This window comes from Eptesicus fuscus, chromosome 6 (assembly GCF_027574615.1).
Source record: "Eptesicus fuscus isolate TK198812 chromosome 6, DD_ASM_mEF_20220401, whole genome shotgun sequence".
In the NCBI taxonomy this organism is placed as follows: Eukaryota; Metazoa; Chordata; class Mammalia; order Chiroptera; family Vespertilionidae; genus Eptesicus; species Eptesicus fuscus.
In genome coordinates this window covers 18,719,618-18,734,236 of record NC_072478.1, presented here as the reverse complement: position 1 = coordinate 18,734,236, position 14,619 = coordinate 18,719,618, and positions in this window count along the sequence as shown.

Genomic DNA, 14,619 nt, shown 5'->3' with positions numbered 1-14,619 from the left:
GCTGAGGGACAACCCCCCTCCGTGCACGAATTTCGTGCACCGGGCCTCTAGTCTATACTAATAAAAGGGTAATATGCTAATTAGACCGGGTCAACCAGCCATCTTCCGGATGTCCAACTTCCTTCCAGACAAAGCCATGGTGGTGGGGGCTGAGGCAGATGCAGTTAGGGGTGATCAGGCCAGCAGAAGAGGGCAGTTGGGGGTGAGAACAGGCCAGCAGGGGAGGGCAGTTGGGGGCGAGATCAGGCCGGCAGGGGAGGGCTGTTGGGGGCGATCAGGCAGGCAGGCAGAGGCAGTTAGGGGCAATCAGGCAGGCAGGCAGGTGAGCGGTTAGGAGCCAGCGGTCCCTGATTGCAAGAGATCGGGCCTAAACTGGCAGTCGGACATCCCCCAAGGGGTCCCCGATTGGAGAGGGTGCAGGCTGGGCTGAGGGAACCCCCCACCATGCACAAATTTCGTGCCCTGGGCAACTAGTTGTGTTATAAAACAAAGGGATCATTCTGTACCTGTTAATTTGTAACATGCTTTTTTTTCCCCCCCCATTTAATATATCTTTGAAGTCATTCCACGTGGATACTTGCAGTTCTGCCTAATTGGGAGGTAACATATAGATATATGATAATTTGTTAGTTATTCTCCTATTTTGTATGTTTAATTCATTTCCAGTTTTCCATCATAATAATCAGAATTACAGTGAACATCCTTATACATTTCTCGTTTTCTTTTCATACTTGCCAGGATTTTTCTAGGTTAAAAATTATATAGTGTGGGTTTTTTTAAATATGTTTTTTTCTTGACTTCAGAGAGGAAGGGAGGAGAGAGAGAGAGAAACATCAATGATGAGAGAGAATCATTGATTGGCTGCCTCCTGCATGCCCCACACTGGGGATCGAGCCCGCAACCCAGGCATGTGCCCTGACCGGGAATCCAACCGTGACCTCCTGGTTCATAGGTCGATGCTCAACCACTGAGCGATGCTGGCCGGGCTATAGTGCTTCCTTAAAAGCAAGAATAAATCTATATAGCATGGATCAGCTTTGGAAAAGCTGAAGGTATTTGATTTGTTATGGCCTGGATTCAGGCCCACTTTCTAATAAGAACTTACCCATGAGGTTACATTCTGGAATTTATAGTTTGGTCCTAGAGATGGTAAGTGACTCACCGAAGATCACACATTTATACAGTTTAGAACTCAGAATTCTTGATTCCATGAAGACTGAAGAGCCAAGTAGTCAATGTTTTAGATTTTGTGGGCCATACAATGTCTATAACATTGACTATTATATGCTCTGCTATTATAGCACAAAAGCTGCCATAGTTAATATGTAAACTAATGGGTGTGGCTGTGTTCCAGTAAAACTTAATGGGTACTAAATTTAGATTTCATGTAAATTTCAGGAATCACAAAATATTAATTTTAAAAATATATATTTCTTTTATTGATTTCAGAGAGGAAGGGAAGAGGAGAGCGAGATAGAAACATTAATGATGAGAGAGAATCATTGATTGGCTGCCTTCTGCATGCCCCCTACTGGGGATTGAGCCCGCAACCCGGGCATCTGCCCTTGGCTGGAATTGAAACCAGTATCCTTCAGTCTACAGGCTGACGCTCTATCCACTGAGCCAAACCAACTAGGGCAAAATATCAATTCTTTTGATTTTTTTCAAAAGTCGTTCTTAGCAGGCCCTGGGCGTCATCCTGTGCACTGAAGGGTTGCTGGTTTGACTCCCAGTCAGGGCACATGTCTGGGTTTCTGGCTTGATCCCCAGTGGGTGCATGCAGGTTGGCAGCCCATTGATGTTTCTCTTTCTCTAAAAATTAATAAAAAAAAAAAAAGCCCTAGCTGGTTTGGCTCAGTGGATAGAGCATCGGCCTGTGGACTGAAGGGTACCGGGTTCGATTCCGGTCAAGGGCACATGCCCGGGTTGAGGGCTAGATCCTCAGTGGGGGGCGTGCAGGAGGCAGCCGATCAATGGTTCTCTCTCATTATTGATGTCTCTCTCTCTCTCTCTCACCTCTCTGAAATCAATAAAAATATTTTTTTAAAATTATTATAAAAATAAATAAAATAAAAATATTTGGGGAAATGAACACAGACGATGGGGCAGTGACAGCCAGGGTGGGGTTGGGGGGAGGGATCAGGGGCGGGCTGGAGGGGGTCTATGGAGGAAAAAAGGGAATATATGTAATACTTTCAATAATAAAGAATTATTAAATATATACATATCGTATATATTTGGAGAAAACAGGAAAAAATAAAACAAAAGAACAAAAATAAAGGAAAATTTTTTTTAAAAAAAGCTTAAAAAAAAAGTCCTGGTTGGGTGGCTCAGTTGGTTGGAGCATACTCCATACTCCTGTACAACAAAAGTTTGTGGGTTTGATCCCTGGTTGGTTGCATAGGGGAGGCAAATGATGTTTCTCTCTTCTCTTTCTCTCTCTAAAAATCAATGAAAACATCCTTGGGTGAGGATTTAAAAAAAAACAAACACAGATAGCAATCCAGTCTAGGCAGTAGTTTGATGATCCCTGCTCTAGACTCTCAAGTCTAGAGAAATGGAAAATTCCTTACCATTCTACAAAAGCTATTCTGCTTGCAGTTTGTTTTTTTTTTAATTTCTTTATTGATTAAGGTATCACATATTTGTCCTCATCCCCCATTCCCATCCCAAACCCCTCCCCACGCATGCCCCCACCCCCCTATTGTCCGTGACCACTGGTTAGGCTTATATGCATGCATACAAGTCCTTTGGTTGATCTCTTCCCCTTCCCCCCACCCTCCTCTACCTTCACTCTGGGGTTTGACAGTCTGATCGATGCTTCCCTATCTCCAGGTCTGTTTTTGTTCATCAGTTTATGTTGTTCATTATTTCCCCCAGATGAGTGAGATCTCATGTGATACAAAAATACACTTATAAGAACCAAAAATGAGACAAGCAATAATGGTTATGCTGAGAGGCAAATGAATCAGTCTGTAGTGAGTTTCTTTCTGGGCCAACAGTTCTTTTGAGTCCCAATTTCAATGTCAAACAGTTCCTTATGTATACATGTCAGCAATGATATTTCAGTTCTGGAGGGTGGACAAATGGTGGTAATGCAGGTCCGACCCTCTCTGGTTTGGTCCTGGGCAACCTGCAGTGAGGCACAGCTGCTGACTGCTAGTATGGCAAGGATTCGTCAGTGTCTTCCATCTCTGGACTGTTTCTCTTCTGTCTTCATGGCTAGAGCAGTCCTGTCAATTCCTCTCTGTTGCAGGAATCCATATGGTCTTGGAGTTGTTTTCTGAAAATATACAAACATATTCTCGACCAAAAATTAATAAAGGAATATTTTCTATAAATTTGACTTGGGATCCTTTTTCATTTTTTGCCCAAACGATTTTTCTTTGGCTTGTTTTGACACCATGTGTGTTTTTCATGGGTGTCTTGCTGTTAGCATTACAAATGAAAGTTAATTTTCTAAAGTAAAAATTTTCTAGATATAATTTACTTACAGGATATTTTTCCTTACATGATATTCTTCTACTCTCCCCCCTTTTTTGATTTAAATATTAGGAGGCTTTTGGAAATTTTATAATGTAGTCTTGATAGCTTTTAAATTTTAATTTTTTTGCACTAAAATATGACTGCTTTAGGTTCATTACATGTTACGCAATTTTACCATGAGATGAACTACCAATAAAAATTTTAGTTAACACTTTAGGAACAGCTTTTTGTCCAGTACAATTAATTTTTCTAGAATATTCGCTTATTTCAATTATCCAATTTAAATTAGTCTGAAAACTTGACTACTATTTTACTGTCATATTTAATACTCTAACAACAATCTTATTTTACCCTGTAAATATTAGTGGAAAGGATTATTTGCCTTCTTGATTAGGCCCTGAGCATTCCTGGTGGTAGGCTGGATTTAGATATCAAAAACCCACTTCCCCACATCATGGGTACAAGACAACTCAAACAAGTCTTGTTGCAGTGAGAGGGCAGCTGCTGTTGGCCAAGTCTCTGTCTGTTACCCGGGTCCCGATTTGAGCTGGGCATGGGAAGTTAAGCAGCCCTGGGGGCAGGAGACCTCCCTCAGAAGGGGTGAGGGTTCAGGCCCCTGCAAAGTTGGGGGGGTGAGGGTCTGTGCCCCACCTCTGTTGACCCCCAAGTTCTCTCCTGATGGCCCCTCTGCAACTGTGCCTGTCTTAGGTTGTTCCTTCCCTGAGGAATCTTACCCGTCTCTGGCTAACCAGCCATCCTCTGGGGCCAAGCAGGGTGATGTGAGGTTCAGTTCTGTCTCCGTGGTAGCCTATGCCCCTATGGCCTCCATGCCCAGCACCTGCCTTGGGATCCCCTCGCCTGCTGGCGAGGCCCCGGCACTGATCACATATCTTGGGGAACCCAGGTTTCTTCTCCAGGGAGGGCCCAGCTCACCCCACTTGGCGAGAGACAGATCCATGGTACCAGCCACCATGAGGCTTCAACCTCGGCATGAACAGAAAGCTCAGGCAACAGCTGTGGGCAATTGGATTGTGAGAAGAGGGGCCAATATAGAATGCTCAGGTGCCTTCCCAGGGGGCCCTCTACACAGTGGAAGGGATTAAATCCTTTCATGTCCTTTTTAAATTGCTGCCAGACATTCAAATAATTAGTTTGTAAATTTGTTTGGGATAATTGTACATTATGCTGTTGTAATTCTAAAATATCAAGAGACGTGTTACCTTTGTCTCCAAGCACCAAAAAGTGATTTTTTTTTATTCCCAAGGGTGCAAGGTACTATTATAGGTAATGGGGGTAACACAAATCTGGGGGAAATTATAATGACATTGTAGAATAATATCATGTAAGGATTTTCTTTGCTCTAGGCCATGGCAATTCCATTTCAAACTGGCTGTCAATTTCTTTTTGTATAGACAAGGTCTTAGTTACATTTTCTGCACCTCTCCCAGGAGCAAGTAGTGATAGTCCCTTCCTTTGGTGTCCACGCAAGCCAGAAACCTCTCTTTAATTTTACACACAAAAGAGCAGTGATTTGATTTTGTGTCATACAAAAGGGAAGCTGGGTGGAGACCCCTGTGTAATTATGCTTCCTTGCCCCACCCATGGTCTTCCTGGATGACCAAGGTGTTTGGTATTATTGGTGACTATATTAGGTGGGGGATCAGCCCATGTAAGGGCTCTTACCCATGAAGGGTCAGGAACATAAGTCCAAAATACTTCCCCATTTGCCCCAGGTCATATTACCGTACAGCTGATGACTGCTAGCATGGCAAGAAAGATGTTCTCAGGCGTTCTTGGGGTTTTGGTTACCTCACAATTTCTTTTTATGTCTTTTTTATTTTATTATTATTATTATATATATTTTTTTACGTATGTGTCCTTATCCCCCCATTACTCCCCACCCCCAACTCATGCCCCACCCCCCTGTTGTCTGTGTCCATTGATTAGGCTCATATGCATGCACACAAGTCCCTTGGTTGATCTCTCCCCCTTACTCCCACCGACCCCCTCCTTCCCTGAGGTTTGAGGTTCTGATTGACGTTTCTAGTTTATTTTAATTAATAGATTTTTAAAGCAGTTTTAGATTTATATTAACATGAGTGGAAAATACAGAGTTCCCCTCTCCCACTTCCCTCATTATTAACATCTTGTATAGTGTGGTACATTTGTTACAGTTGATGAGCCAATATTGATACATTATCCTACACAGGCTGTCCTCCGGTTAAGTCAGACTCAACGTATGTCGTTTCATGGTTACGTCGCCATCTCCCATTTATTTATAATAAAAAAAAAAAGTTCCGTCATTTTGACATATGTACATATATGCTTTATGTTCTTTATTATTTATTTACCACAAATAAAGGTCAGGGGGAGAGATCAACCAAAGGACTTGTATGCATGCATATAAGCCTAACTAGTGGTCACGGACAAGAGGGGGGTGGGGGCATACATGGGGAGGGGTTTGGGATGGAAATGGGGGGATGAGGACAATCATGTGATACCATAACCAATAAAGAAATTAAAACAAACAAAAAAAACAAGTAAAGGTCAGGAATTTTATCTTTCTTTTAAATTTTTTTTTACTGTTTCACTTCATTACTGCTGTGTAAGTGCTCCATGTGAGTGACGTAGGCGCTTATGTAGATGGATTCTGACTTACGGCGAAATCGCGTTACACTGTGCCATAGGAATGGATCTCCGACGTAACCCGAGGTCCTGCTGTATAATAAAAGGCTAATATGCAAATAGACAGAATGGCGGAACAACTGGTCGTTATGACATGCGCTGACCACCAGAGGGCGTACGGAACATGTGGGTGTTGGCCGTGGCGGGATGGTGGAGCAGGCGAGCAGGGGCACCAGACCAAGGCGGGGTGCTGGTTGATATCATCGGGGCGAGCCTCTGGTGGTTACTGAAAATTCTTTGCTCCTGTGCACTGCAGTCCCACCCGGCACTCACACCTGCTGCTGGTGCTGGCCCTGCTTGCACCAGCAGCCGGCGCCGGAGCCACCGCTCACACCCACTGCCAGCGCCCAGCATCAGTCCTGATCGTTCAGCACCGTCAGCAGGTAGGAGCGGCAGCTGCCCGCCCTGATCGCCTCTACTCACACCTGCTGCTGGCGCCTGCCCCAATGGCTCCATGCCGTCAGCACGTGGGAGCAGCGATGGCGGGAGCAGGGCTGATGGCAGAGAGGGGACCGGGGCCTGTGGTGGGAGGGACCAGGCAGGGGCTCAAAGGATGGGCTGAGACCTGCCCCTGTGCTCACCACAGCCTCGTGGCCCCAGTTCCTTTCAAGATGCATGAATTCGTGCACTGGGCCCCTAGTTATTAACTGAAGTCCATAGTTTACCTTAGGATTCACTCTTTGTTGTACATCCTGTGGGCTTTGACAACTGTAAAATGACATGCATCCAACATGCTTGCCAATTTTTAACTCATAAACTAGTTAGGAATGAAAACTTTAGAGTAAAGCATTATACTTCTGTCAGCCACAAACAGTTATAAGCTGGCCCTAAGGGTCATTTTAGTCTCTGCTACTCCATTATTTTGTATTTTGCTATGTTTTGCTTAGTTTTGAAGTGTTTTACAAATATCATTCCCTGTCACATTCAAAACAGTGAGATTGCTGGAAGACCTAGTGAAAAGTAGAACGAGCCAAGCAATTTCAATAAAAAAAGGAAGTGATTTTTAAAGTTTCAAAGTAGCCCTAGCTGGTTTGGCTTAGTGGATAGAGCATTGATCTGCGGACTGAAGGGTCCCAGGTTCGATTCTGGTCAAGGGCACATGCCTGGGTTGTGGGCTTGGTCCCCAGTGAAGGGCGTGCAGGAGGCAATTAGTCAATGATTCTCTCTCATCATTGATGTTTCTATCTCTCTATTCCTCTCCCTTCCTCTCTGAAATCAATATAAATATATATTTTTTAAAAATGAAAAGTTTCAAAGTGGAAAGAAAATGCAACTGTCACACGCGGGATAAAAGTGCTTAAGAGGGAGTCTGGAGGTCAAAGAAGAATGACAGTGGGAGCTCTCATATACTTCTCATCATTTGGTTCAGTCATTTTAGAAAACAGTTTGACCTTTTCTGGTGAAGTTTAAGCTCCGCATACTCTATAGCCCACTAATTCCAATCCCACAGAAACTCTCACTGACACAATTAAGGTTTAAAATAGCATTGTTTCTAAGAGTCTACTTTGAAAACAGCCCAAACATCCATCCATGGTGGAACAGATATAATGAGAATGAACAAACCACAGCCACACACAACACATGAATCATACAAACGTAACGGGAAACCAGAGAAGCAAGGTATGTGTACATATGTGATTGATCATCTCTTTTTCATGTAGATTTCTAAAACAGACAAAAATAGACAAGTTTCTAAGGACGTAAAACTATAAAGAAAAACAAGCAAGTAATTACCACTGGTTTCCTGAGAGGGTGATCAGAAAGGGATAAGGGGATTTGATGGAGGTGGTCAATTTCTGAGGTAGGTATATCAGTATTCTATTTTTTTCTCAAATTTTATGTTTTAAGTGCACAATATTGTTAATTATAAGCATATGCTATACAGCAGGTCTCTAGAACTTTTTTTAATCTTACATGACTGAAAATTGTTCTGCTTCTTTTTTTTAAAATATATTTTATTGACTTTCCACAGAGAGGAAAGGAGAGGGACAGAGAGCCAGAAACATCGATGAGAGAGAAACATCGACCAGCCGCCTCTTGCACACCCCCCACCAGGGATATGCCCGCAACCAATGTACATGCCCCTGACCGGAATCGAACCTGGGACCCCTCAGTCCGCAGACCGACGCTCTATCCACTGAGCCAAACCGGTTTCGGCTGTTCTGCTTCTTGACTATGCATTAGCTTTGTAATTATTCACTCTACCTATGCTTTATGCATATTTTTGAAATATAATCCTTGAGAAAAAATGAATCTTAGGTTTAAGGAAAACTATCTTGAGAGAGAAGTAAATAGAAAAGGCTTGTGATGAACTTGAAATGGACAAATTTCTGAATTTATCACTAGAAAATGAGCAGCATTGCAAGATACCTTGCAGTTTAAGGCTCACACAGAAAACTGGTGATTTGAAGCCTAGAGCAGGGGCGGGGAATGTCTGGCCCTGCCACAGCAACTGCAGGCGGGACTCAGAACTCAATAAATCTAGGACTTTTTTCATAGTAACAATTTTTAACTTGGTAATTTTGTATGGCCCATGAATGATGTTATAAATATCCAAATGGCCCTTTACAGAAAAAAGGCCCCCCACCCTTGGCCTAGACGTTGAGCATGAAGTGTTACTGGTAACATTTTGACAGTGAGTCACTGGTGGCTTTGTGAAAGCACCACAGCATCAGAATGGGTGGAATCCACCAAGCGAGGCTGCTCTGGCTGCTAGAAAACTTTCCGTGGCACTTGCTGAGTTAAGGAAGGGTATCTTGTCTTGACAGGTTTTTCACTGTAGTTGAAACCAGCCAGTGTTGGGGAAGGATGCTTGATAGAACTGATTTCAGCAAGGACTGATGAAGCAGGCTCTTAGAATCTGGTAGTTTCAGTGGATCGAGGGTTGGCTTGCAGACTGAAGGGTGCCAGGTTCGATTCCGGCCAGGTCAAGGGCACATGCCCGGATTGCTGGCTCCATCCCCAGTAGGGGGCGTGCAGGAGATAGCCAATCAATGATTCTCTCTCATCATTGATAGTTCTCTCTCTCCCTCTCCCTTCTTCTCTGAAGTCAATAAAAAAAATATACTAAAAAAAAGAATCTGATAGTTTATAAGAAGAGCATCTATATCTAGATTTATACTAGTATTGTGTGGCAGGCACCTTTCAAAGATGGCCCCCAAAGATCCCCACCTCGTAGAATTTACACTTTTATAACATCCCCTTGAGTGTGGGCTAGACCTAGAGACTTGCTGCTAAGAAAAAAGTGATGTCTCTTTCCTGGTTGGGTTAAAAAAATATATGTCTTTAATCTCGCTGGGCTCTTGCCTTTTCAGCTTGCATATGTTGATAAAGCAAGCTGCCATATAGGAAAGACCCATATGGCAAGGAACTAGGGTGGCTTCTGGTCTATAGCCAGCAAGGAGCTAAAGCTCCTATAGCAGTGGTTCTCAACCTTTCTAATGCCGTGACCCTTTAATACAGTCCCTCACTGTATTTAATACAGTCCTGTACTAAAGGGTCGCAGCATTAGAAAGGTTGAGAACCACTGCTGTAGAGCCTAAGACAATCGGAAAACACAGATATTTACATTACAATTCATTAACAGTAGCAAAATTACAGTTATGAAGTAGCAACGAAAATAATTTTATGGTTGGGGGTCACCACATGAGGAACTGTATTAAAGGGTCACAGCATTAGAAAGATTGAGAACCACTGTCCTATAGGGTTAGGGTTAGTGTTAGTCCAACATCTGCAAGGAATTAAATTCTACTAATAACCACATGAGCAACATTGAAAGTAGATTCTTCCATAGTCATGCCTTCAGGTGTGAAACTGCAGCCTTGGCCAACACTTTAAGGCCAACTAAGGACCCAGGTAAGCCACACCTGGATTTCTGATTCCTAGGAATGATCAATGTCTTATTTTAAGCTACTAACTTTTGGAGTAATTTGTTAAGCAGCAGTGGATATCTACTAATACACATCCTGGGACCAAATACCCCTTTGTGAGAAATAAGGCGAGCCCCCAAATTGTGGGGTTCCTGGTAGAACACAAAACATACGTGGGAGCCAGGCAGCAAGGCAAATATCTTTACTTCTGTGCAGAAGGGTGTGCACACATGGTCTGGAAGCACGCACACACTGAGAAGGCAGTCTGCTTGGCTTTATAATCTCTGACACACGTGACCTGTCCCTCACTCTTGATTGGAGCTCAGGCGCACAGTCTTTCGTGATTGGCTAATTCAAAGAGAGGGGTTGGCCTTTGCCATTTCAAGATGGTGACCCCCAGGGGAGCTGCAAGTCATGGGGCCAACATGGTGGCTGCCAAGTCACGCAGGCCAAAATGGGGCTGTCTAAACTGTTCTTTGACAGAAAAGATGAGTTGTTTATTCTCACACCTTTTCCTGAGGAAGACATATTTCAGCCTTATTGAAGCTGATGAATTAGCGACAAGTAAGTTCTTTTTTCTCCAAGAATATTCCCTTAGCTTCCTCTGGTTTTGCCATTGCTGAGCTAGACAAAGTGTATGTAAAACACTGAGGGAAATTGTGGTCTTAGTTCATTTGAGACAATCAGTATTGTCATTCGCATTGTCCTCCAATGACAAGGAATTAGGGACTTATGTCTCTGTAAGGAGGCTACAGTTTCCTTATGGGAACCATTGCAGAAAACAATTTACACCTTGTTACTCAGGTTAGTCATTGGCCCTTGGGAGTTATCGCTAAAGAGAAATTCTTTACAGAATTTTATGGCAACAAATAAGGGAAATGTGTGATGTATTTGTGAGTTATCTTCACTCCTATTTATTTAGAGAGATGTTCCCAAATCATTGTGAGCATCTGAGAAGCCAAAATCCCCAGGCATTTCCCATGGAGAAGCTGAGGATTTGTCCTAAGTGGGTATCTTTGGACGGGTTACTAAGCAAAGATGTGATACATGTACCCACATTGCCTGGGCCTTACAGGCCCTAAATACACAACTTGTTGACCTGTGACTCATAAATTTAGATCTCAAAAGAACATTTTATCTACTTTATGTTCTTTGATTTTTTACAGAGAGGAAGGGAGAGGGATAGTTAGAAACATCGATCAGCTGCCTCCTGCACACCTCCTACTGGGGATGTGCCCGCAACCAAGGTACATGTTCTTGACCAGAATCGAACCTAGGACCCCTCAGTCCGCAGGCCGACGCTCTATCCACTGAGCCAAACCGGTTAGGGCGTACTTTATGTTCTTTATTCAAAGAATCCAGCTCAAGTGGATTGGCTGGAATTGGAATATTTGTCCTTCCATGTAAACTTAATGGAATTTACAGTTAGGAGAAATATTACTGAGAATATGAATAACTTTAAAAAGAAATGTTACAAGTATTCCAACATTGTATTGGAAGTTCCATTCAGAGCAATCAGGCAAGAAAAAGATATGAAAGGCATTCATGTAGGAAAGGAACAAGTAAAAACAGTCATTATTCATAGATGACATGATCTGGTATTTGGGAAATCTTAAAGAATCCACCAGCCCTGGCTGGTTTGGCTGAGTAGATAGAGCGTTGGCCTGCGGACTGCAAGGTCCTGGGTTCGATTCTGGTCAAGGGTACATGTCTAGGTTGTGGGCTTGATCCCCAAGGGGGGCGTGCAGGAGGCCGCTGATCAGTGATTCTCATCATTGATATTTCTGTCTCTCCCTCTCCCTTTTCTGAAATCAATAAAAATATCCTATCTAATAAGAGTAATATGCAAATTAACCATCACCCCGCTATACCCACAAGCCACGCCCACCAGCCAATCAGAGCGAGTATGTAAATTAATCCCAACCAAGATGGCTGTGGCCACAGAGAGCAGGAGGGAGGCTTGGGTTTCCCTGGCAATGGAGGAAGCCAAGCTTTCCACACACCCTGGTGGGCCCAGGCCTCCACTCAAGGGTACAAAGTTTCAATTATAGAAGTTAAATAAATTCCAACAGAAATGGCGGCAGCCACGGAGCTGGAAGAGCAGGAGGCTAGGGTTGCCCCGGGTGATGGAGGAAGCCAAGCTTCTGCAGCCCGGGCCGGCCTAGGCCTCCACTCCAGGCTACAAAGTTTCCTATAAAGAGTAATGGCTGCCGCCATGGAGCGAGCAGGAGGCTTGGCTCCACTCCAGGCTACAAAGTTTCAATTGTAGAAGATAAATTCCAGATACCAGGGCCTCTGCTTGGGTCGCCAGGGGGCGTGGCTGGCCTGCAAACTACCACAGGCCCCTCGCCCAGGCCAACCCAAGCCCCAAGGGAACCCGCACCCTGATCTGGGACACCCTTCAGGGCAAACCAGCTGGCCCCCACCCATGCACCAGGCCTCTATCCTCCTATCTAATAAAAGAGTAATATGCAGATTGACCAACACACAAGATGGCTGCCCCCATGTGGTCAAAGATCCTGCCCCCATGTGGACATGAGATGGCCACCACAAGATGGTCAGCAGAGGAGGGCAGTTGGGAGGGACCAGGCCTGCAAGGGAGGGCAGTTGTGGGCGATCAGGCAAGCAGGGGAGGGCAGTTGGGAAGCACCAGGCCTGTAAGGGAGGGCAGTTGAGAGGGACCAGGCCTGCAAGGGAGGGCAGTTGGGGGCAATCAACCCTGCAGGGGAAGGCAGTTAGGGGTGACCAGGCCGGCAGAGGAGGGAAGTTGGGTGCAAACAGGCTGGCAGGGGAGCAGTTAGACATCAATCAGGCTGGCATGGGAATGGTTAGGGGGTGATCAGGCTGGCAGGCAGAGGCAGTTAGGGGCAATCAGGAAGGCAGGCAGGCGAGCAGTTGGGAGCCAGCAGTCCTGGCTTGTGAGAGGGAGGTCCGAATGCCCGTTTAGGCGGGCAGTCGGCCATGCCTCGAGGGGTCCCAGATTGAAGAGGGTGCAGGCTGGGCTGAGGGACACCCCCCCCCCCGCCCCGTGCACGATTTTCATGCACCGGGCCTCTAGTATTCACCTTTTGCACTCAGATGTCGAACACGGTTAGCATCGGTAGCAGCTCATATGTCGAATTGTATTGAATGTATCAATAATTTGAAATATAAAAAAATCCAAATAAGTTTGTATGAAAAGAAACTCCAGTTTTTTATTCTACTGCCGCACTTTGTAAAATCTGGGGTATTTAAAAAATTAAATCCCGAGTAGAATAAAGGAATCGAGAAAAAAGCGAGTGCAAAGGGTTAAAAAAGAAAAAGAATCCACCAAAAAACTATCAGAGCTATTAAACAAATTCAGCGCAATTGCAGGATACAAGATCACACAAAAATCAGCTATATTTCTGGTGATGGAATAAAATGAAAACAACAAAATCAGCTGTATTTCTATACACTAGCCATGAATAAAACAAAAATGGAAATAAGGAAACTTTTCCAGCCCTAACCGGTTTGGCTCAGTGGATAGAGCGTCAGCCTGAGGACTGAAAGGTCCCAGGTTCGATTCTGGTCAAGGGCATGTACCTTGGTTGCAGGCACATCCCCAGTAGGAGGTGTGCAGGAGGTAGCTAATCGATTTTCCTCTCTCATCAATGTTTCTAACTCTCTATCCCTATCCCTTCCTCTCTGTAAAAAAATAAATAAAATATATTTGTTTTAAAAAGAAAAGTTTTCCAGGCCTGGCCAGCCTGGCTTAGTGGTGGAGCATCGACCTATGAACCAGAAGGTCACGATTCAATTCTCAGTCAGGCCATATGCCTGTGTTTTGGGCTTGATCCCGTGTGGGGTGTACAGGAGGCAGCCAGTCAATTATTATCTCTCATCATTGATATTTCTATCTCTCTCCCCCTCTCCCTTCCTCTCTGAAGTCAATAAAAATAAAAAATAAAGAAAACAATTCCATTTACAATAGCATAAAAAGAATAAAATACTGCCCTAGCTGGTTTGGCTCAGTGGGTAGAGCGTCGGCCTGCAGACTGTCCCGGGTTCAATTCCAGTCAAGGGCATGTACCTCAGTTGCAGGCTCCTCCCCAGCTCGGGCCCTGGTTCAGGGCATGTGCAAAAGGCAACCAATGTGTTTCTCTCACATCAATGTTTCTGTCTTTCCCTCTCTCTTCCACTCTCTAAAAATCAACTTGAAAATATTCTCAGGTGAGGATTTAAAAAAATAAAATACTTAGTAATAAAGGTAACAGAACTACATAAGTTTCAGCTGAAAACTACAAAACACTGCTTAAAGATGCTACAGAAGACCTAAATAAGTGGAAAGACATCTGCATACATGAACTGGATGGCAGTACCCAAAATGATCTATAGATTCGACATAACTGCTACCTGAATTACCAGCTTGCTTCTTTGTAGGAAACTTAAGGGACCCAGAATAACCAAGATACATAATCTTAAAAAGAGGAACAAAGTTGAGGGATTCACACATCCCAATTCCAAATCTTACTACAAAGCTACAATGTGGTATTGGCATAAGGACAGAATACATAGAACAATAGAGTCAAATTGAGAGTCCAGAAATAAAGCCATGTAG